Genomic DNA, 19,452 nt, shown 5'->3' with positions numbered 1-19,452 from the left:
CGCAGATCCAAGGGGTATTTTGGACCTATCGGCGACTTTCCCTCTTTGTCATGTTTGTCTGTCAACCAGACGTGCAAATCTCACGTTGTACGCTGCACTTTTGCCCCAGTTGTCATAGCTGACATATATACGCTCATTTGAGATGGGGAGCGTCATAAAGGCTGCTTTTCCACTCTCCCAAGCCATAAACGCTGCTGCCATCCGCTTTGACTGACGACAGTGACAGCTTGCACGCTGAGCCCTGCCGCTTTCCTCCGAGCACTTGGCTTTCCACAAAGCAAAGAGAAGGGTGCACCGTTCCCGGCGGCACTGCAATACCAGGTCGATGCGTGGAGTGAACGGAGCAAGCCCCTCTTTCAGCTCCAGGTGCTAAAAATCCGTTTAATACTTTGTCCCCGTATAGAGGACATATCAGATATTAAACTGATAAGAACAGATACTACACTTGATCTTAGCCAAAAGGCCGAGAAGCGATGAACCCTTGCGGTCTGCCGCCCGCGGTGCCCTCCTGCACAGGTCTCGCTCGTCGCGGCGCAGTCGTTTCAAACGGCTCCAAGAACGACTTCTGCTTAGTGGCTCCGCCCAGGTGCTCCTTGACGCAGCCGCACGCCTTGTTGAGGACAGCTGCTTGGCTTTTCACAAACACACGAGGCTCTGCCGAACTGCAAAGCCTGCCAAAAATAGGTTTAACTCGTGGGTGTTCCTCTCCACGGAAGTCTTTAGTAAAAGGCGAAAGACTTGTACGTTATGAAGAGAAACCAGAGTAAGTACGGCCCGCTCCTCAACAGCAGCCGAAAGACCCCAGTCGTCCCAGTCACCACCCTCACGGTGAGGCTCCCTTGGCTTGCCGCGTACCAAATCCCAGGCCACACCCGTTTCCCCCATCACGGGCTCTATCCGATCGCAAATTCTGAGATATTAAGGACTGGCTGTCAGACGCAGGCTACCAAAACACAGAAATACTCAGGCGCCCGCATGCGCTCCATGGCTCCAGCAGGGAAGACGCAGCGCAGATCCAAGGGGTATTTTGGACCTATCGCAGCGCACGGCGACTTTCCCTCTTTGTCATGTTTGTCTGTCAACCAGACGTGCAAATCTCACGTTGTACGCTGCACTTTTGCCCCAGTTGTCATAGCTGACATATATACGCTCATTTGAGATGGGGAGCGTCATAAAGGCTGCTTTTCCACTCTCCCAAGCCATAAACGCTGCTGCCATCCGTTTTGACTGACGACAGTGACAGCTTGCACGCTGAGCCCTGCCGCTTTCCTCCGAGCACTTGGCTTTCCACAAAGCAAAGAGAAGGGTGCACCGTTCCCGGCGGCACTGCAATACCGGGTCGATGCGTGGAGTGAACGGAGCAAGTCCCTCTTTCAGCTCCAGGTGCTAAAAATCCGTTTAGTACTTTGTCCCCGTATAGAGGACATATCAGATATTAAACTGATAAGAACAGATACTACACTTGATCTTAGCCAAAAGGCCGAGAAGCGATGAACCCTTGCGGTCTGCCGCCCGCGGTGCCCTCCTGCACAGGTCTCGCTCGTCGCGGCGCAGTCGTTTCAAACGGCTCCAAGAACGACTTCTGCTTAGCGGCTCCGCCCAGGTGCTCCTGGACGCAGCCGCACGCCTCGTTGAGGACAGCTGCTTGGCTTTTCACAAACACACGAGGCTCTGCCGAACTGCAAAGCCTGCCAAAAATAGGTTTAACTCGTGGGTGTTCCTCTCCACGGAAGTCTTTAGTAAAAGGCGAAAGACTTGTACGTTATGAAGAGAAACCAGAGTAAGTACGGCCCGCTCCTCAACAGCAGCCGAAAGACCCCAGTCGTCCCAGTCACCACCCTCACGGTGAGGCTCCCTTGGCTTGCCGCGTACCAAATCCCAGGCCACACCCGTTTCCCCCATCACGGGCTCTATCCGATCGCAAATTCTGACATATTAAGGACTGGCTGTCAGACGCAGGCTACCAAAACACAGAAATACTCAGGCGCCCGCATGCGCTCCATGGCTCCAGCAGGGAAGACGCAGCGCAGATCCAAGGGGTATTTTGGACCTATCGGCGACTTTCCCTCTTTGTCATGTTTGTCTGTCAACCAGACGTGCAAATCTCACGTTGTACGCTGCACTTTTGCCCCAGTTGTCATAGCTGACATATATACGCTCATTTGAGATGGGGAGCGTCATAAAGGCTGCTTTTCCACTCTCCCAAGCCATAAACGCTGCTGCCATCCGCTTTGACTGACGACAGTGACAGCTTGCACGCTGAGCCCTGCCGCTTTCCTCCGAGCACTTGGCTTTCCACAAAGCAAAGAGAAGGGTGCACCGTTCCCGGCGGCACTGCAATACCGGGTCGATGCGTGGAGTGAACGGAGCAAGCCCCTCTTTCAGCTCCAGGTGCTAAAAATCCGTTTAATACTTTGTCCCCGTATAGAGGACATATCAGATATTAAACTGATAAGAACAGATACTACACTTGATCTTAGCCAAAAGGCCGAGAAGCGATGAACCCTTGCGGTCTGCCGCCCGCGGTGCCCTCCTGCACAGGTCTCGCTCGTCGCGGCGCAGTCGTTTCAAACGGCTCCAAGAACGACTTCTGCTGAGCGGCTCCGCCCAGGTGCTCCTTGACGCAGCCGCACGCCTCGTTGAGGACAGCTGCTTGGCTTTTCACAAACACACGAGGCTCTGCCGAACTGCAAAGCCTGCCAAAAATAGGTTTAACTCGTGGGTGTTCCTCTCCACGGAAGTCTTTAGTAAAAGGCGAAAGACTTGTACGTTATGAAGAGAAACCAGAGTAAGTACGGCCCGCTCCTCAACAGCAGCCGAAAGACCCCAGTCGTCCCAGTCACCACCCTCACGGTGAGGCTCCCTTGGCTTGCCGCGTACCAAATCCCAGGCCACACCCGTTTCCCCCATCACGGGCTCTATCCGATCGCAAATTCTGACATATTAAGGACTGGCTGTCAGACGCAGGCTACCAAAACACAGAAATACTCAGGCGCCCGCATGCGCTCCATGGCTCCAGCAGGGAAGACGCAGCGCAGATCCAAGGGGTATTTTGGACCTATCGCAGCGCACGGCGACTTTCCCTCTTTGTCATGTTTGTCTGTCAACCAGACGTGCAAATCTCACGTTGTACGCTGCACTTTTGCCCCAGTTGTCATAGCTGACATATATACGCTCATTTGAGATGGGGAGCGTCATAAAGGCTGCTTTTCCACTCTCCCAAGCCATAAACGCTGCTGCCATCCGTTTTGACTGACGACAGTGACAGCTTGCACGCTGAGCCCTGCCGCTTTACTCCGAGCACTTGGCTTTCCACAAAGCAAAGAGAAGGGTGCACCGTTCCCGGCGACACTGCAATACCGGGTCGATGCGTGGAGTGAACGGAGCAAGCCCCTCTTTCAGCTCCAGGTGCTAAAAATCCGTTTAATACTTTGTCCCCGTATAGAGGACATATCAGATATTAAACTGATAAGAACAGATACTACACTTGATCTTAGCCAAAAGGCCGAGAAGCGATGAACCCTTGCGGTCTGCCGCCCGCGGTCCCCTCCTGCACAGGTCTCGCTCGTCGCGGCGCAGTCGTTTCAAACGGCTCCAAGAACGACTTCTGCTTAGCGGCTCCGCCCAGGTGCTCCTTGACGCAGCCGCACGCCTCGTTGAGGACAGCTGCTTGGCTTTTCACAAACACACGAGGCTCTGCCGAACTGCAAAGCCTGCCAAAAATAGGTTTAACTCGTGGGTGTTCCTCTCCACGGAAGTCTTTAGTAAAAGGCGAAAGACTTGTACGTTATGAAGAGAAACCAGAGTAAGTACGGCCCGCTCCTCAACAGCAGCCGAAAGACCCCAGTCGTCCCAGTCACCACCCTCACGGTGAGGCTCCCTTGGCTTGCCGCGTACCAAATCCCAGGCCACACCCGTTTCCCCCATCACGGGCTCTATCCGATCGCAAATTCTGAGATATTAAGGACTGGCTGTCAGACGCAGGCTACCAAAACACAGAAATACTCAGGCGCCCGCATGCGCTCCATGGCTCCAGCAGGGAAGACGCAGCGCAGATCCAAGGGGTATTTTGGACCTATCGGCGACTTTCCCTCTTTGTCATGTTTGTCTGTCAACCAGACGTGCAAATCTCACGTTGTACGCTGCACTTTTGCCCCAGTTGTCATAGCTGACATATATACGCTCATTTGAGATGGGGAGCGTCATAAAGGCTGCTTTTCCACTCTCCCAAGCCATAAACGCTGCTGCCATCCGCTTTGACTGACGACAGTGACAGCTTGCACACTGAGCCCTGCCGCTTTCCTCCGAGCACTTGGCTTTCCACAAAGCAAAGAGAAGGGTGCACCGTTCCCGGCGGCACTGCAATACCGGGTCGATGCGTGGAGTGAACGGAGCAAGCCCCTCTTTCAGCTCCAGGTGCTAAAAATCCGTTTAATACTTTGTCCCCGTATAGAGGACATATCAGATATTAAACTGATAAGAACAGATACTACACTTGATCTTAGCCAAAAGGCCGAGAAGCGATGAACCCTTGCGGTCTGCCGCCCGCGGTGCCCTCCTGCACAGGTCTCGCTCGTCGCGGCGCAGTCGTTTCAAACGGCTCCAAGAACGACTTCTGCTGAGCGGCTCCGCCCAGGTGCTCCTTGACGCAGCCGCACGCCTCGTTGAGGACAGCTGCTTGGCTTTTCACAAACACACGAGGCTCTGCCGAACTGCAAAGCCTGCCAAAAATAGGTTTAACTCGTGGGTGTTCCTCTCCACGGAAGTCTTTAGTAAAAGGCGAAAGACTTGTACGTTATGAAGAGAAACCAGAGTAAGTACGGCCCGCTCCTCAACAGCAGCCGAAAGACCCCAGTCGTCCCAGTCACCACCCTCACGGTGAGGCTCCCTTGGCTTGCCGCGTACCAAATCCCAGGCCACACCCGTTTCCCCCATCACGGGCTCTATCCGATCGCAAATTCTGACATATTAAGGACTGGCTGTCAGACGCAGGCTACCAAAACACAGAAATACTCAGGCGCCCGCATGCGCTCCATGGCTCCAGCAGGGAAGACGCAGCGCAGATCCAAGGGGTATTTTGGACCTATCGCAGCGCACGGCGACTTTCCCTCTTTGTCATGTTTGTCTGTCAACCAGACGTGCAAATCTCACGTTGTACGCTGCACTTTTGCCCCAGTTGTCATAGCTGACATATATACGCTCATTTGAGATGGGGAGCGTCATAAAGGCTGCTTTTCCACTCTCCCAAGCCATAAACGCTGCTGCCATCCGCTTTGACTGACGACAGTGACAGCTTGCACGCTGAGCCCTGCCGCTTTCCTCCGAGCACTTGGCTTTCCACAAAGCAAAGAGAAGGGTGCACCGTTCCCGGCGGCACTGCAATACCGGGTCGATGCGTGGAGTGAACGGAGCAAGCCCCTCTTTCAGCTCCAGGTGCTAAAAATCCGTTTAATACTTTGTCCCCGTATAGAGGACATATCAGATATTAAACTGATAAGAACAGATACTACACTTGATCTTAGCCAAAAGACCGAGAAGCGATGAACCCTTGCGGTCTGCCGCCCGCGGTGCCCTCCTGCACAGGTCTCGCTCGTCGCGGCGCAGTCGTTTCAAATGGCTCCAAGAACGACTTCTGCTTAGCGGCTCCGCCCAGGTGCTCCTTGACGCAGCCGCACGCCTCGTTGAGGACAGCTGCTTGGCTTTTCACAAACACACGAGGCTCTGCCGAACTGCAAAGCCTGCCAAAAATAGGTTTAACTCGTGGGTGTTCCTCTCCACGGAAGTCTTTAGTAAAAGGCGAAAGACTTGTACGTTATGAAGAGAAACCAGAGTAAGTACGGCCCGCTCCTCAACAGCAGCCGAAAGACCCCAGTCGTCCCAGTCACCACCCTCACGGTGAGGCTCCCTTGGCTTGCCGCGTACCAAATCCCAGGCCACACCCGTTTCCCCCATCACGGGCTCTATCCGATCGCAAATTCTGACATATTAAGGACTGGCTGTCAGACGCAGGCTACCAAAACACAGAAATACTCAGGCGCCCGCATGCGCTCCATGGCTCCAGCAGGGAAGACGCAGCGCAGATCCAAGGGGTATTTTGGACCTATCGGCGACTTTCCCTCTTTGTCATGTTTGTCTGTCAACCAGACGTGCAAATCTCACGTTGTACGCTGCACTTTTGCCCCAGTTGTCATAGCTGACATATATACGCTCATTTGAGATGGGGAGCGTCATAAAGGCTGCTTTTCCACTCTCCCAAGCCATAAACGCTGCTGCCATCTGCTTTGACTGACGACAGTGACAGCTTGCACGCTGAGCCCTGCCGCTTTCTCCAAGCACTTGGCTTTCCACAAAGCAAAGAGAAGGGTGCACCGTTCCCGGCGGCACTGCAATACCGGGTCGATGCGTGGAGTGAACGGAGCAAGCCCCTCTTTCAGCTCCAGGTGCTAAAAATCCGTTTAATACTTTGTCCCCGTATAGAGGACATATCAGATATTAAACTGATAAGAACAGATACTACACTTGATCTTAGCCAAAAGGCCGAGAAGCGATGAACCCTTGCGGTCTGCCGCCCGCGGTCCCCTCCTGCACAGGTCTCGCTCGTCGCGGCGCAGTCGTTTCAAACGGCTCCAAGAACGACTTCTGCTTAGCGGCTCCGCCCAGGTGCTCCTTGACGCAGCCGCACGCCTCGTTGAGGACAGCTGCTTGGCTTTTCACAAACACACGAGGCTCTGCCGAACTGCAAAGCCTGCCAAAAATAGGTTTAACTCGTGGGTGTTCCTCTCCACGGAAGTCTTTAGTAAAAGGCGAAAGACTTGTACGTTATGAAGAGAAACCAGAGTAAGTACGGCCCGCTCCTCAACAGCAGCCGAAAGACCCCAGTCGTCCCAGTCACCACCCTCACGGTGAGGCTCCCTTGGCTTGCCGCGTACCAAATCCCAGGCCACACCCGTTTCCCCCATCACGGGCTCTATCCGATCGCAAATTCTGACATATTAAGGACTGGCTGTCAGACGCAGGCTACCAAAACACAGAAATACTCAGGCGCCCGCATGCGCTCCATGGCTCCAGCAGGGAAGACGCAGCGCAGATCCAAGGGGTATTTTGGACCTATCGGCGACTTTCCCTCTTTGTCATGTTTGTCTGTCAACCAGACGTGCAAATCTCACGTTGTACGCTGCACTTTTGCCCCAGTTGTCATAGCTGACATATATACGCTCATTTGAGATGGGGAGCGTCATAAAGGCTGCTTTTCCACTCTCCCAAGCCATAAACGCTGCTGCCATCCGCTTTGACTGACGACAGTGACAGCTTGCACGCTGAGCCCTGCCGCTTTCCTCCGAGCACTTGGCTTTCCACAAAACAAAGAGAAGGGTGCACCGTTCCCGGCGGCACTGCAATACCGGGTCGATGCGTGGAGTGAACGGAGCAAGCCCCTCTTTCAGCTCCAGGTGCTAAAAATCCGTTTAATACTTTGTCCCCGTATAGAGGACATATCAGATATTAAACTGATAAGAACAGATACTACACTTGATCTTAGCCAAAAGGCCGAGAAGCGATGAACCCTTGCGGTCTGCCGCCCGCGGTGCCCTCCTGCACAGGTCTCGCTCGTCGCGGCGCAGTCGTTTCAAACGGCTCCAAGAACGACTTCTGCTTAGCGGCTCCGCCCAGGTGCTCCTTGACGCAGCCGCACGCCTCGTTGAGGACAGCTGCTTGGCTTTTCACAAACACACGAGGCTCTGCCGAACTGCAAAGCCTGCCAAAAATAGGTTTAACTCGTGGGTGTTCCTCTCCACGGAAGTCTTTAGTAAAAGGCGAAAGACTTGTACGTTATGAAGAGAAACCAGAGTAAGTACGGCCCGCTCCTCAACAGCAGCCGAAAGAGCCCAGTCGTCCCAGTCACCACCCTCACGGTGAGGCTCCCTTGGCTTGCCGCGTACCAAATCCCAGGCCACACCCGTTTCCCCCATCACGGGCTCTATCCGATCGCAAATTCTGACATATTAAGGACTGGCTGTCAGACGCAGGCTACCAAAACACAGAAATACTCAGGCGCCCGCATGCGCTCCATGGCTCCAGCAGGGAAGACGCAGCGCAGATCCAAGGGGTATTTTGGACCTATCGCAGCGCACGGCGACTTTCCCTCTTTGTCATGTTTGTCTGTCAACCAGACGTGCAAATCTCACGTTGTACGCTGCACTTTTGCCCCAGTTGTCATAGCTGACATATATACGCTCATTTGAGATGGGGAGCGTCATAAAGGCTGCTTTTCCACTCTCCCAAGCCATAAACGCTGCTGCCATCCGCTTTGACTGACGACAGTGACAGCTTGCACGCTGAGCCCTGCCGCTTTCCTCCGAGCACTTGGCTTTCCACAAAACAAAGAGAAGGGTGCACCGTTCCCGGCGGCACTGCAATACCGGGTCGATGCGTGGAGTGAACGGAGCAAGCCCCTCTTTCAGCTCCAGGTGCTAAAAATCCGTTTAATACTTTGTCCCCGTATAGAGGACATATCAGATATTAAACTGATAAGAACAGATACTACACTTGATCTTAGCCAAAAGGCCGAGAAGCGATGAACCCTTGCGGTCTGCCGCCCGCGGTGCCCCCCTGCACAGGTCTCGCTCGTCGCGGCGCAGTCAATTCAAACGGCTCCAAGAACGACTTCTGCTTAGCGGCTCCGCCCAGGTGCTCCTTGACGCAGCCGCACGCCTCGTTGAGGACAGCTGCTTGGCTTTTCACAAACACACGAGGCTCTGCCGAACTGCAAAGCCTGCCAAAAATAGGTTTAACTCGTGGGTGTTCCTCTCCACGGAAGTCTTTAGTAAAAGGCGAAAGACTTGTACGTTATGAAGAGAAACCAGAGTAAGTACGGCCCGCTCCTCAACAGCAGCCGAAAGACCCCAGTCGTCCCAGTCACCACCCTCACGGTGAGGCTCCCTTGGCTTGCCGCGTACCAAATCCCAGGCCACACCCGTTTCCCCCATCACGGGCTCTATCCGATCGCAAATTCTGACATATTAAGGACTGGCTGTCAGACGCAGGCTACCAAAACACAGAAATACTCAGGCGCCCGCATGCGCTCCATGGCTCCAGCAGGGAAGACGCAGCGCAGATCCAAGGGGTATTTTGGACCTATCGCAGCGCACGGCGACTTTCCCTCTTTGTCATGTTTGTCTGTCAACCAGACGTGCAAATCTCACGTTGTACGCTGCACTTTTGCCCCAGTTGTCATAGCTGACATATATACGCTCATTTGAGATGGGGAGCGTCATAAAGGCTGCTTTTCCACTCTCCCAAGCCATAAACGCTGCTGCCATCCGCTTTGACTGACGACAGTGACAGCTTGCACGCTGAGCCCTGCCGCTTTCCTCCGAGCACTTGGCTTTCCACAAAACAAAGAGAAGGGTGCACCGTTCCCGGCGGCACTGCAATACCGGGTCGATGCGTGGAGTGAACGGAGCAAGCCCCTCTTTCAGCTCCAGGTGCTAAAAATCCGTTTAATACTTTGTCCCCGTATAGAGGACATATCAGATATTAAACTGATAAGAACAGATACTACACTTGATCTTAGCCAAAAGGCCGAGAAGCGATGAACCCTTGCGGTCTGCCGCCCGCGGTGCCCTCCTGCACAGGTCTCGCTCGTCGCGGCGCAGTCGTTTCAAACGGCTCCAAGAACGACTTCTGCTTAGCGGCTCCGCCCAGGTGCTCCTTGACGCAGCCGCACGCCTCGTTGAGGACAGCTGCTTGGCTTTTCACAAACACACGAGGCTCTGCCGAACTGCAAAGCCTGCCAAAAATAGGTTTAACTCGTGGGTGTTCCTCTCCACGGAAGTCTTTAGTAAAAGGCGAAAGACTTGTACGTTATGAAGAGAACCCAGAGTAAGTACGGCCCGCTCCTCAACAGCAGCCGAAAGACCCCAGTCGTCCCAGTCACCACCCTCACGGTGAGGCTCCCTTGGCTTGCCGCGTACCAAATCCCAGGCCACACCCGTTTCCCCCATCACGGGCTCTATCCGATCGCAAATTCTGACATATTAAGGACTGGCTGTCAGACGCAGGCTACCAAAACACAGAAATACTCAGGCGCCCGCATGCGCTCCATGGCTCCAGCAGGGAAGACGCAGCGCAGATCCAAGGGGTATTTTGGACCTATCGGCGACTTTCCCTCTTTATCATGTTTGTCTGTCAACCAGACGTGCAAATCTCACGTTGTACGCTGCACTTTTGCCCCAGTTGTCATAGCTGACATATATACGCTCATTTGAGATGGGGAGCGTCATAAAGGCTGCTTTTCCACTCTCCCAAGCCATAAACGCTGCTGCCATCCGCTTTGACTGACGACAGTGACAGCTTGCACGCTGAGCCCTGCCGCTTTCCTCCGAGCACTTGGCTTTCCACAAAGCAAAGAGAAGGGTGCACCGTTCCCGGCGGCACTGCAATACCGGGTCGATGCGTGGAGTGAACGGAGCAAGCCCCTCTTTCAGCTCCAGGTGCTAAAAATCCGTTTAATACTTTGTCCCCGTATAGAGGACATATCAGATATTAAACTGATAAGAACAGATACTACACTTGATCTTAGCCAAAAGGCCGAGAAGCGATGAACCCTTGCGGTCTGCCGCCCGCGGTGCCCTCCTGCACAGGTCTCGCTCGTCGCGGCGCAGTCGTTTCAAACGGCTCCAAGAACGACTTCTGCTTAGCGGCTCCGCCCAGGTGCTCCTTGACGCAGCCGCACCCCTCGTTGAGGACAGCTGCTTGGCTTTTCACAAACACACGAGGCTCTGCCGAACTGCAAAGCCTGCCAAAAATAGGTTTAACTCGTGGGTGTTCCTCTCCACGGAAGTCTTTAGTAAAAGGCGAAAGACTTGTACGTTATGAAGAGAAACCAGAGTAAGTACGGCCCGCTCCTCAACAGCAGCCGAAAGACCCCAGTCGTCCCAGTCACCACCCTCACGGTGAGGCTCCCTTGGCTTGCCGCGTACCAAATCCCAGGTCACACCCGTTTCCCCCATCACGGGCTCTATCCGATCGCAAATTCTGAGATATTAAGGACTGGCTGTCAGACGCAGGCTACCAAAACACAGAAATACTCAGGCGCCCGCATGCGCTCCATGGCTCCAGCAGGGAAGACGCAGCGCAGATCCAAGGGGTATTTTGGACCTATCGCAGCGCACGGCGACTTTCCCTCTTTGTCATGTTTGTCTGTCAACCAGACGTGCAAATCTCACGTTGTACGCTGCACTTTTGCCCCAGTTGTCATAGCTGACATATATACGCTCATTTGAGATGGGGAGCGTCATAAAGGCTGCTTTTCCACTCTCCCAAGCCATAAACGCTGCTGCCATCCGCTTTGACTGACGACAGTGACAGCTTGCACGCTAAGCCCTGCCGCTTTCCTCCGAGCACTTGGCTTTCCACAAAGCAAAGAGAAGGGTGCACCGTTCCCGGCGGCACTGCAATACCGGGTCGATGCGTGGAGTGAACGGAGCAAGCCCCTCTTTCAGCTCCAGGTGCTAAAAATCCGTTTAATACTTTGTCCCCGTATAGAGGACATATCAGATATTAAACTGATAAGAACAGATACTACACTTGATCTTAGCCAAAAGGCCGAGAAGCGATGAACCCTTGCGGTCTGCCGCCCGCGGTGCCCTCCTGCACAGGTCTCGCTCGTCGCGGCGCAGTCGTTTCAAACGGCTCCAAGAACGACTTCTGCTTAGCGGCTCCGCCCAGGTGCTCCTTGACGCAGCCGCACGCCTCGTTGAGGACAGCTGCTTGGCTTTTCACAAACACACGAGGCTCTGCCGAACTGCAAAGCCTGCCAAAAATAGGTTTAACTCGTGGGTGTTCCTCTCCACGGAAGTCTTTAGTAAAAGGCGAAAGACTTGTACGTTATGAAGAGAACCCAGAGTAAGTACGGCCCGCTCCTCAACAGCAGCCGAAAGACCCCAGTCGTCCCAGTCACCACCCTCACGGTGAGGCTCCCTTGGCTTGCCGCGTACCAAATCCCAGGCCACACCCGTTTCCCCCATCACGGGCTCTATCCGATCGCAAATTCTGACATATTAAGGACTGGCTGTCAGACGCAGGCTACCAAAACAAAGAAATACTCAGGCGCCCGCATGCGCTCCATGGCTCCAGCAGGGAAGACGCAGCGCAGATCCAAGGGGTATTTTGGACCTATCGCAGCGCACGGCGACTTTCCCTCTTTGTCATGTTTGTCTGTCAACCAGACGTGCAAATCTCACGTTGTACGCTGCACTTTTGCCCCAGTTGTCATAGCTGACATATATACGCTCATTTGAGATGGGGAGCGTCATAAAGGCTGCTTTTCCACTCTCCCAAGCCATAAACGCTGCTGCCATCCGCTTTGACTGACGACAGTGACAGCTTGCACGCTGAGCCCTGCCGCTTTCCTCCGAGCACTTGGCTTTCCACAAAACAAAGAGAAGGGTGCACCGTTCCCGGCGGCACTGCAATACCGGGTCGATGCGTGGAGTGAATGGAGCAAGCCCCTCTTTCAGCTCCAGGTGCTAAAAATCCGTTTAATACTTTGTCCCCGTATAGAGGACATATCAGATATTAAACTGATAAGAACAGATACTACACTTGATCTTAGCCAAAAGGCCGAGAAGCGATGAACCCTTGCGGTCTGCCGCCCGCGGTGCCCCCCTGCACAGGTCTCGCTCGTCGCGGCGCAGTCAATTCAAACGGCTCCAAGAACGACTTCTGCTTAGCGGCTCCGCCCAGGTGCTCCTTGACGCAGCCGCACGCCTCGTTGAGGACAGCTGCTTGGCTTTTCACAAACACACGAGGCTCTGCCGAACTGCAAAGCCTGCCAAAAATAGATTTAACTCGTGGGTGTTCCTCTCCACGGAAGTCTTTAGTAAAAGGCGAAAGACTTGTACGTTATGAAGAGAAACCAGAGTAAGTACGGCCCGCTCCTCAACAGCAGCCGAAAGACCCCAGTCGTCCCAGTCACCACCCTCACGGTGAGGCTCCCTTGGCTTGCCGCGTACCAAATCCCAGGCCACACCCGTTTCCCCCATCACGGGCTCTATCCGATCGCAAATTCTGACATATTAAGGACTGGCTGTCAGACGCAGGCTACCAAAACACAGAAATACTCAGGCGCCCGCATGCGCCCCATGGCTCCAGCAGGGAAGACGCAGCGCAGATCCAAGGGGTATTTTGGACCTATCGCAGCGCACGGCGACTTTCCCTCTTTGTCATGTTTGTCTGTCAACCAGACGTGCAAATCTCACGTTGTACGCTGCACTTTTGCCCCAGTTGTCATAGCTGACATATATACGCTCATTTGAGATGGGGAGCGTCATAAAGGCTGCTTTTCCACTCTCCCAAGCCATAAACGCTGCTGCCATCCGCTTTGACTGACGACAGTGACAGCTTGCACGCTGAGCCCTGCCGCTTTCCTCCGAGCACTTGGCTTTCCACAAAACAAAGAGAAGGGTGCACCGTTCCCGGCGGCACTGCAATACCGGGTCGATGCGTGGAGTGAACGGAGCAAGCCCCTCTTTCAGCTCCAGGTGCTAAAAATCCGTTTAATACTTTGTCCCCGTATAGAGGACATATCAGATATTAAACTGATAAGAACAGATACTACACTTGATCTTAGCCAAAAGGCCGAGAAGCGATGAACCCTTGCGGTCTGCCGCCCGCGGTGCCCCCCTGCACAGGTCTCGCTCGTCGCGGCGCAGTCGTTTCAAACGGCTCCAAGAACGACTTCTGCTTAGCGGCTCCGCCCAGGTGCTCCTTGACGCAGCCGCACGCCTCGTTGAGGACAGCTGCTTGGCTTTTCACAAACACACGAGGCTCTGCCGAACTGCAAAGCCTGCCAAAAATAGGTTTAACTCGTGGGTGTTCCTCTCCACGGAAGTCTTTAGTAAAAGGCGAAAGACTTGTACGTTATGAAGAGAAACCAGAGTAAGTACGGCCCGCTCCTCAACAGCAGCCGAAAGACCCCAGTCGTCCCAGTCACCACCCTCACGGTGAGGCTCCCTTGGCTTGCCGCGTACCAAATCCCAGGCCACACCCGTTTCCCCCATCACGGGCTCTATCCGATCGCAAATTCTGACATATTAAGGACTGGCTGTCAGACGCAGGCTACCAAAACACAGAAATACTCAGGCGCCCGCATGCGCTCCATGGCTCCAGCAGGGAAGACGCAGCGCAGATCCAAGGGGTATTTTGGACCTATCGCAGCGCACGGCGACTTTCCCTCTTTGTCATGTTTGTCTGTCAACCAGACGTGCAAATCTCACGTTGTACGCTGCACTTTTGCCCCAGTTGTCATAGCTGACATATATACGCTCATTTGAGATGGGGAGCGTCATAAAGGCTGCTTTTCCACTCTCCCAAGCCATAAACGCTGCTGCCATCCGCTTTGACTGACGACAGTGACAGCTTGCACGCTGAGCCCTGCCGCTTTCCTCCGAGCACTTGGCTTTCCACAAAACAAAGAGAAGGGTGCACCGTTCCCGGCGGCACTGCAATACCGGGTCGATGCGTGGAGTGAACGGAGCAAGCCCCTCTTTCAGCTCCAGGTGCTAAAAATCCGTTTAATACTTTGTCCCCGTATAGAGGACATATCAGATATTAAACTGATAAGAACAGATACTACACTTGATCTTAGCCAAAAGGCCGAGAAGCGATGAACCCTTGCGGTCTGCCGCCCGCGGTGCCCCCCTGCACAGGTCTCGCTCGTCGCGGCGCAGTCGTTTCAAACGGCTCCAAGAACGACTTCTGCTTAGCGGCTCCGCCCAGGTGCTCCTTGACACAGCCGCACGCCTCGTTGAGGACAGCTGCTTGGCTTTTCACAAACACACGAGGCTCTGCCGAACTGCAAAGCATGCCAAAAATAGGTTTAACTCGTGGGTGTTCCTCTCCACGGAAGTCTTTAGTAAAAGGCGAAAGACTTGTACGTTATGAAGAGAAACCAGAGTAAGTACGGCCCGCTCCTCAACAGCAGCCGAAAGACCCCAGTCGTCCCAGTCACCACCCTCACGGTGAGGCTCCCTTGGCTTGCCGCGTACCAAATCCCAGGCCACACCCGTTTCCCCCATCACGGGCTCTATCCGATCGCAAATTCTGACATATTAAGGACTGGCTGTCAGACGCAGGCTACCAAAACACAGAAATACTCAGGCGCCCGCATGCGCTCCATGGCTCCAGCAGGGAAGACGCAGCGCAGATCCAAGGGGTATTTTGGACCTATCGCAGCGCACGGCGACTTTCCCTCTTTGTCATGTTTGTCTGTCAACCAGACGTGCAAATCTCACGTTGTACGCTGCACTTTTGCCCCAGTTGTCATAGCTGACATATATACGCTCATTTGAGATGGGGAGCGTCATAAAGGCTGCTTTTCCACTCTCCCAAGCCATAAACGCTGCTGCCATCCGCTTTGACTGACGACAGTGACAGCTTGCACGCTGAGCCCTGCCGCTTTCCTCCGAGCACTTGGCTTTCCACAAAACAAAGAGAAGGGTGCACCGTTCCCGGCGGCACTGCAATACCGGGTCGATGCGTGGAGTGAACGGAGCAAGCCCCTCTTTCAGCTCCAGGTGCTAAAAATCCGTTTAATACTTTGTCCCCGTATAGAGGACATATCAGATATTAAACTGATAAGAACAGATACTACACTTGATCTTAGCCAAAAGGCCGAGAAGCGATGAACCCTTGCGGTCTGCCGCCCGCGGTGCCCCCCTGCACAGGTCTCGCTCGTCGCGGCGCAGTCAATTCAAACGGCTCCAAGAACGACTTCTGCTTAGCGGCTCCGCCCAGGTGCTCCTTGACGCAGCCGCACGCCTCGTTGAGGACAGCTGCTTGGCTTTTCACAAACACACGAGGCTCTGCCGAACTGCAAAGCCTGCCAAAAATAGGTTTAACTCGTGGGTGTTCCTCTCCACGGAAGTCTTTAGTAAAAGGCGAAAGACTTGTACGTTATGAAGAGAAACCAGAGTAAGTACGGCCCGCTCCTCAACAGCAGCCGAAAGACCCCAGTCGTCCCAGTCACCACCCTCACGGTGAGGCTCCCTTGGCTTGCCGCGTACCAAATCCCAGGCCACACCCGTTTCCCCCATCACGGGCTCTATCCGATCGCAAATTCTGACATATTAAGGACTGGCTGTCAGACGCAGGCTACCAAAACACAGAAATACTCAGGCGCCCGCATGCGCTCCATGGCTCCAGCAGGGAAGACGCAGCGCAGATCCAAGGGGTATTTTGGACCTATCGCAGCGCACGGCGACTTTCCCTCTTTGTCATGTTTGTCTGTCAACCAGACGTGCAAATCTCACGTTGTACGCTGCACTTTTGCCCCAGTTGTCATAGCTGACATATATACGCTCATTTGAGATGGGGAGCGTCATAAAGGCTGCTTTTCCACTCTCCCAAGCCATAAACGCTGCTGCCATCCGCTTTGACTGACGACAGTGACAGCTTGCACGCTGAGCCCTGCCGCTTTCCTCCGAGCACTTGGCTTTCCACAAAACAAAGAGAAGGGTGCACCGTTCCCGGCGGCACTGCAATACCGGGTCGATGCGTGGAGTGAACGGAGCAAGCCCCTCTTTCAGCTCCAGGTGCTAAAAATCCGTTTAATACTTTGTCCCCGTATAGAGGACATATCAGATATTAAACTGATAAGAACAGATACTACACTTGATCTTAGCCAAAAGGCCGAGAAGCGATGAACCCTTGCGGTCTGCCGCCCGCGGTGCCCCCCTGCACAGGTCTCGCTCGTCGCGGCGCAGTCGTTTCAAACGGCTCCAAGAACGACTTCTGCTTAGCGGCTCCGCCCAGGTGCTCCTTGACGCAGCCGCACGCCTCGTTGAGGACAGCTGCTTGGCTTTTCACAAACACACGAGGCTCTGCCGAACTGCAAAGCCTGCCAAAAATAGGTTTAACTCGTGGGTGTTCCTCTCCACGGAAGTCTTTAGTAAAAGGCGAAAGACTTGTACGTTATGAAGAGAAACCAGAGTAAGTACGGCCCGCTCCTCAACAGCAGCCGAAAGACCCCAGTCGTCCCAGTCACCACCCTCACGGTGAGGCTCCCTTGGCTTGCCGCGTACCAAATCCCAGGCCACACCCGTTTCCCCCATCACGGGCTCTATCCGATCGCAAATTCTGACATATTAAGGACTGGCTGTCAGACGCAGGCTACCAAAACACAGAAATACTCAGGCGCCCGCATGCGCTCCATGGCTCCAGCAGGGAAGACGCAGCGCAGATCCAAGGGGTATTTTGGACCTATCGCAGCGCACGGCGACTTTCCCTCTTTGTCATGTTTGTCTGTCAACCAGACGTGCAAATCTCACGTTGTACGCTGCACTTTTGCCCCAGTTGTCATAGCTGACATATATACGCTCATTTGAGATGGGGAGCGTCATAAAGGCTGCTTTTCCACTCTCCCAAGCCATAAACGCTGCTGCCATCCGCTTTGACTGACGACAGTGACAGCTTGCACGCTGAGCCCTGCCGCTTTCCTCCGAGCACTTGGCTTTCCACAAAACAAAGAGAAGGGTGCACCGTTCCCGGCGGCACTGCAATACCGGGTCGATGCGTGGAGTGAACGGAGCAAGCCCCTCTTTCAGCTCCAGGTGCTAAAAATCCGTTTAATACTTTGTCCCCGTATAGAGGACATATCAGATATTAAACTGATAAGAACAGATACTACACTTGATCTTAGCCAAAAGGCCGAGAAGCGATGAACCCTTGCGGTCTGCCGCCCGCGGTGCCCCCCTGCACAGGTCTCGCTCGTCGCGGCGCAGTCGTTTCAAACGGCTCCAAGAACGACTTCTGCTTAGCGGCTCCGCCCAGGTGCTCCTTGACGCAGCCGCACGCCTCGTTGAGGACAGCTGCTTGGCTTTTCACAAACACACGAGGCTCTGCCGAACTGCAAAGCCTGCCAAAAATAGGTTTAACTCGTGGGTGTTCCTCTCCACGGAAGTCTTTAGTAAAAGGCGAAAGACTTGTACGTTATGAAGAGAAACCAGAGTAAGTACGGCCCGCTCCTCAACAGCAGCCGAAAGACCCCAGTCGTCCCAGTCACCACCCTCACGGTGAGGCTCCCTTGGCTTGCCGCGTACCAAATCCCAGGCCACACCCGTTTCCCCCATCACGGGCTCTATCCGATCGCAAATTCTGACATATTAAGGACTGGCTGTCAGACGCAGGCTACCAAAACACAGAAATACTCAGGCGCCCGCATGCGCTCCATGGCTCCAGCAGGGAAGACGCAGCGCAGATCCAAGGGGTATTTTGGACCTATCGCAGCGCACGGCGACTTTCCCTCTTTGTCATGTTTGTCTGTCAACCAGACGTGCAAATCTCACGTTGTACGCTGCACTTTTGCCCCAGTTGTCATAGCTGACATATATACGCTCATTTGAGATGGGGAGCGTCATAAAGGCTGCTTTTCCACTCTCCCAAGCCATAAACGCTGCTGCCATCCGCTTTGACTGACGACAGTGACAGCTTGCACGCTGAGCCCTGCCGCTTTCCTCCGAGCACTTGGCTTTCCACAAAACAAAGAGAAGGGTGCACCGTTCCCGGCGGCACTGCAATACCGGGTCGATGCGTGGAGTGAACGGAGCAAGCCCCTCTTTCAGCTCCAGGTGCTAAAAATCCGTTTAATACTTTGTCCCCGTATAGAGGACATATCAGATATTAAACTGATAAGAACAGATACTACACTTGATCTTAGCCAAAAGGCCGAGAAGCGATGAACCCTTGCGGTCTGCCGCCCGCGGTGCCCCCCTGCACAGGTCTCGCTCGTCGCGGCGCAGTCGTTTCAAACGGCTCCAAGAACGACTTCTGCTTAGCGGCTCCGCCCAGGTGCTCCTTGACGCAGCCGCACGCCTCGTTGAGGACAGCTGCTTGGCTTTTCACAAACACACGAGGCTCTGCCGAACTGCAAAGCCTGCCAAAAATAGGTTTAACTCGTGGGTGTTCCTCTCCACGGAAGTCTTTAGTAAAAGGCGAAAGACTTGTACGTTATGAAGAGAAACCAGAGTAAGTACGGCCCGCTCCTCAACAGCAGCCGAAAGACCCCAGTCGTCCCAGTCACCACCCTCACGGTGAGGCTCCCTTGGCTTGCCGCGTACCAAATCCCAGGCCACACCCGTTTTCCCCATCACGGGCTCTATCCGATCGCAATGCTGAGATATTAAGGACTGGCTGTCAGACGCAGGCTACCAAAACACAGAAATACTCAGGCGCCCGCATGCGCTCCATGGCTCCAGCAGGGAAGACGCAGCGCAGATCCAAGGGGTATTTTGGACCTATCGCAGCGCACGGCGACTTTCCCTCTTTGTCATGTTTGTCTGTCAACCAGACGTGCAAATCTCACGTTGTACGCTGCACTTTTGCCCCAGTTGTCATAGCTGACATATATACGCTCATTTGAGATGGGGAGCGTCATAAAGGCTGCTTTTCCACTCT

General features: G+C 54.2%; 38 non-coding genes across 38 annotated transcripts; all 38 read right to left on the bottom strand.

Annotated features, from left to right (window-relative positions):
- Window positions 1-284: 284 nt before the first annotated feature.
- LOC137190111 (U2 spliceosomal RNA) lies at window positions 285-475 on the bottom strand. The gene has a single exon (XR_010929949.1). It is a non-coding gene; the product is annotated as a U2 spliceosomal RNA (small nuclear RNA).
- A 175-nt stretch (window positions 476-650) lies between these two features.
- LOC137190270 (U5 spliceosomal RNA) lies at window positions 651-767 on the bottom strand. The gene has a single exon (XR_010930100.1). It is a non-coding gene; the product is annotated as a U5 spliceosomal RNA (small nuclear RNA).
- A 534-nt stretch (window positions 768-1,301) lies between these two features.
- LOC137190126 (U2 spliceosomal RNA) lies at window positions 1,302-1,492 on the bottom strand. Its single transcript, XR_010929964.1, has one exon. It is a non-coding gene; the product is annotated as a U2 spliceosomal RNA (small nuclear RNA).
- Window positions 1,493-1,667: 175 nt separating this feature from the next.
- On the bottom strand, window positions 1,668-1,784 carry LOC137190269 (U5 spliceosomal RNA). Its single transcript, XR_010930099.1, has one exon. It is a non-coding gene; the product is annotated as a U5 spliceosomal RNA (small nuclear RNA).
- Window positions 1,785-2,309: 525 nt separating this feature from the next.
- On the bottom strand, window positions 2,310-2,500 carry LOC137190088 (U2 spliceosomal RNA). Its single transcript, XR_010929926.1, has one exon. It is a non-coding gene; the product is annotated as a U2 spliceosomal RNA (small nuclear RNA).
- A 175-nt stretch (window positions 2,501-2,675) lies between these two features.
- Window positions 2,676-2,792, bottom strand: LOC137190268 (U5 spliceosomal RNA). The gene has a single exon (XR_010930098.1). It is a non-coding gene; the product is annotated as a U5 spliceosomal RNA (small nuclear RNA).
- Window positions 2,793-3,326: 534 nt separating this feature from the next.
- Window positions 3,327-3,517, bottom strand: LOC137190098 (U2 spliceosomal RNA). The gene has a single exon (XR_010929936.1). It is a non-coding gene; the product is annotated as a U2 spliceosomal RNA (small nuclear RNA).
- A 175-nt stretch (window positions 3,518-3,692) lies between these two features.
- LOC137190267 (U5 spliceosomal RNA) lies at window positions 3,693-3,809 on the bottom strand. The gene has a single exon (XR_010930097.1). It is a non-coding gene; the product is annotated as a U5 spliceosomal RNA (small nuclear RNA).
- A 525-nt stretch (window positions 3,810-4,334) lies between these two features.
- Window positions 4,335-4,525, bottom strand: LOC137190087 (U2 spliceosomal RNA). The gene has a single exon (XR_010929925.1). It is a non-coding gene; the product is annotated as a U2 spliceosomal RNA (small nuclear RNA).
- A 175-nt stretch (window positions 4,526-4,700) lies between these two features.
- LOC137190266 (U5 spliceosomal RNA) lies at window positions 4,701-4,817 on the bottom strand. Its single transcript, XR_010930096.1, has one exon. It is a non-coding gene; the product is annotated as a U5 spliceosomal RNA (small nuclear RNA).
- Window positions 4,818-5,351: 534 nt separating this feature from the next.
- Window positions 5,352-5,542, bottom strand: LOC137190123 (U2 spliceosomal RNA). Its single transcript, XR_010929960.1, has one exon. It is a non-coding gene; the product is annotated as a U2 spliceosomal RNA (small nuclear RNA).
- Window positions 5,543-5,717: 175 nt separating this feature from the next.
- On the bottom strand, window positions 5,718-5,834 carry LOC137190264 (U5 spliceosomal RNA). The gene has a single exon (XR_010930094.1). It is a non-coding gene; the product is annotated as a U5 spliceosomal RNA (small nuclear RNA).
- Window positions 5,835-6,358: 524 nt separating this feature from the next.
- Window positions 6,359-6,549, bottom strand: LOC137190086 (U2 spliceosomal RNA). Its single transcript, XR_010929924.1, has one exon. It is a non-coding gene; the product is annotated as a U2 spliceosomal RNA (small nuclear RNA).
- A 175-nt stretch (window positions 6,550-6,724) lies between these two features.
- Window positions 6,725-6,841, bottom strand: LOC137190263 (U5 spliceosomal RNA). Its single transcript, XR_010930093.1, has one exon. It is a non-coding gene; the product is annotated as a U5 spliceosomal RNA (small nuclear RNA).
- A 525-nt stretch (window positions 6,842-7,366) lies between these two features.
- Window positions 7,367-7,557, bottom strand: LOC137190085 (U2 spliceosomal RNA). The gene has a single exon (XR_010929923.1). It is a non-coding gene; the product is annotated as a U2 spliceosomal RNA (small nuclear RNA).
- A 175-nt stretch (window positions 7,558-7,732) lies between these two features.
- LOC137190262 (U5 spliceosomal RNA) lies at window positions 7,733-7,849 on the bottom strand. Its single transcript, XR_010930092.1, has one exon. It is a non-coding gene; the product is annotated as a U5 spliceosomal RNA (small nuclear RNA).
- A 534-nt stretch (window positions 7,850-8,383) lies between these two features.
- LOC137190084 (U2 spliceosomal RNA) lies at window positions 8,384-8,574 on the bottom strand. Its single transcript, XR_010929922.1, has one exon. It is a non-coding gene; the product is annotated as a U2 spliceosomal RNA (small nuclear RNA).
- A 175-nt stretch (window positions 8,575-8,749) lies between these two features.
- LOC137190261 (U5 spliceosomal RNA) lies at window positions 8,750-8,866 on the bottom strand. Its single transcript, XR_010930091.1, has one exon. It is a non-coding gene; the product is annotated as a U5 spliceosomal RNA (small nuclear RNA).
- Window positions 8,867-9,400: 534 nt separating this feature from the next.
- LOC137190083 (U2 spliceosomal RNA) lies at window positions 9,401-9,591 on the bottom strand. The gene has a single exon (XR_010929921.1). It is a non-coding gene; the product is annotated as a U2 spliceosomal RNA (small nuclear RNA).
- A 175-nt stretch (window positions 9,592-9,766) lies between these two features.
- Window positions 9,767-9,883, bottom strand: LOC137190296 (U5 spliceosomal RNA). Its single transcript, XR_010930125.1, has one exon. It is a non-coding gene; the product is annotated as a U5 spliceosomal RNA (small nuclear RNA).
- A 525-nt stretch (window positions 9,884-10,408) lies between these two features.
- On the bottom strand, window positions 10,409-10,599 carry LOC137190082 (U2 spliceosomal RNA). Its single transcript, XR_010929920.1, has one exon. It is a non-coding gene; the product is annotated as a U2 spliceosomal RNA (small nuclear RNA).
- A 175-nt stretch (window positions 10,600-10,774) lies between these two features.
- Window positions 10,775-10,891, bottom strand: LOC137190260 (U5 spliceosomal RNA). The gene has a single exon (XR_010930090.1). It is a non-coding gene; the product is annotated as a U5 spliceosomal RNA (small nuclear RNA).
- A 534-nt stretch (window positions 10,892-11,425) lies between these two features.
- Window positions 11,426-11,616, bottom strand: LOC137190081 (U2 spliceosomal RNA). The gene has a single exon (XR_010929919.1). It is a non-coding gene; the product is annotated as a U2 spliceosomal RNA (small nuclear RNA).
- A 175-nt stretch (window positions 11,617-11,791) lies between these two features.
- On the bottom strand, window positions 11,792-11,908 carry LOC137190295 (U5 spliceosomal RNA). Its single transcript, XR_010930124.1, has one exon. It is a non-coding gene; the product is annotated as a U5 spliceosomal RNA (small nuclear RNA).
- A 534-nt stretch (window positions 11,909-12,442) lies between these two features.
- Window positions 12,443-12,633, bottom strand: LOC137190033 (U2 spliceosomal RNA). Its single transcript, XR_010929871.1, has one exon. It is a non-coding gene; the product is annotated as a U2 spliceosomal RNA (small nuclear RNA).
- Window positions 12,634-12,808: 175 nt separating this feature from the next.
- LOC137190209 (U5 spliceosomal RNA) lies at window positions 12,809-12,925 on the bottom strand. Its single transcript, XR_010930040.1, has one exon. It is a non-coding gene; the product is annotated as a U5 spliceosomal RNA (small nuclear RNA).
- Window positions 12,926-13,459: 534 nt separating this feature from the next.
- Window positions 13,460-13,650, bottom strand: LOC137190078 (U2 spliceosomal RNA). The gene has a single exon (XR_010929917.1). It is a non-coding gene; the product is annotated as a U2 spliceosomal RNA (small nuclear RNA).
- Window positions 13,651-13,825: 175 nt separating this feature from the next.
- On the bottom strand, window positions 13,826-13,942 carry LOC137190259 (U5 spliceosomal RNA). Its single transcript, XR_010930089.1, has one exon. It is a non-coding gene; the product is annotated as a U5 spliceosomal RNA (small nuclear RNA).
- A 534-nt stretch (window positions 13,943-14,476) lies between these two features.
- On the bottom strand, window positions 14,477-14,667 carry LOC137190077 (U2 spliceosomal RNA). The gene has a single exon (XR_010929916.1). It is a non-coding gene; the product is annotated as a U2 spliceosomal RNA (small nuclear RNA).
- A 175-nt stretch (window positions 14,668-14,842) lies between these two features.
- Window positions 14,843-14,959, bottom strand: LOC137190207 (U5 spliceosomal RNA). The gene has a single exon (XR_010930038.1). It is a non-coding gene; the product is annotated as a U5 spliceosomal RNA (small nuclear RNA).
- A 534-nt stretch (window positions 14,960-15,493) lies between these two features.
- On the bottom strand, window positions 15,494-15,684 carry LOC137190076 (U2 spliceosomal RNA). Its single transcript, XR_010929915.1, has one exon. It is a non-coding gene; the product is annotated as a U2 spliceosomal RNA (small nuclear RNA).
- A 175-nt stretch (window positions 15,685-15,859) lies between these two features.
- On the bottom strand, window positions 15,860-15,976 carry LOC137190258 (U5 spliceosomal RNA). The gene has a single exon (XR_010930088.1). It is a non-coding gene; the product is annotated as a U5 spliceosomal RNA (small nuclear RNA).
- Window positions 15,977-16,510: 534 nt separating this feature from the next.
- On the bottom strand, window positions 16,511-16,701 carry LOC137190075 (U2 spliceosomal RNA). Its single transcript, XR_010929914.1, has one exon. It is a non-coding gene; the product is annotated as a U2 spliceosomal RNA (small nuclear RNA).
- A 175-nt stretch (window positions 16,702-16,876) lies between these two features.
- LOC137190257 (U5 spliceosomal RNA) lies at window positions 16,877-16,993 on the bottom strand. Its single transcript, XR_010930087.1, has one exon. It is a non-coding gene; the product is annotated as a U5 spliceosomal RNA (small nuclear RNA).
- Window positions 16,994-17,527: 534 nt separating this feature from the next.
- LOC137190074 (U2 spliceosomal RNA) lies at window positions 17,528-17,718 on the bottom strand. The gene has a single exon (XR_010929913.1). It is a non-coding gene; the product is annotated as a U2 spliceosomal RNA (small nuclear RNA).
- A 175-nt stretch (window positions 17,719-17,893) lies between these two features.
- LOC137190256 (U5 spliceosomal RNA) lies at window positions 17,894-18,010 on the bottom strand. Its single transcript, XR_010930086.1, has one exon. It is a non-coding gene; the product is annotated as a U5 spliceosomal RNA (small nuclear RNA).
- Window positions 18,011-18,544: 534 nt separating this feature from the next.
- LOC137190073 (U2 spliceosomal RNA) lies at window positions 18,545-18,735 on the bottom strand. The gene has a single exon (XR_010929912.1). It is a non-coding gene; the product is annotated as a U2 spliceosomal RNA (small nuclear RNA).
- Window positions 18,736-18,910: 175 nt separating this feature from the next.
- LOC137190255 (U5 spliceosomal RNA) lies at window positions 18,911-19,027 on the bottom strand. The gene has a single exon (XR_010930085.1). It is a non-coding gene; the product is annotated as a U5 spliceosomal RNA (small nuclear RNA).
- Window positions 19,028-19,452: the final 425 nt, after the last annotated feature.

Source organism: Thunnus thynnus, chromosome 9 (genome assembly GCF_963924715.1).
Source record: "Thunnus thynnus chromosome 9, fThuThy2.1, whole genome shotgun sequence".
Classification (NCBI taxonomy): domain Eukaryota; kingdom Metazoa; phylum Chordata; class Actinopteri; order Scombriformes; family Scombridae; genus Thunnus; species Thunnus thynnus.
This window is presented reverse-complemented; position numbering and strand designations above follow the sequence as displayed.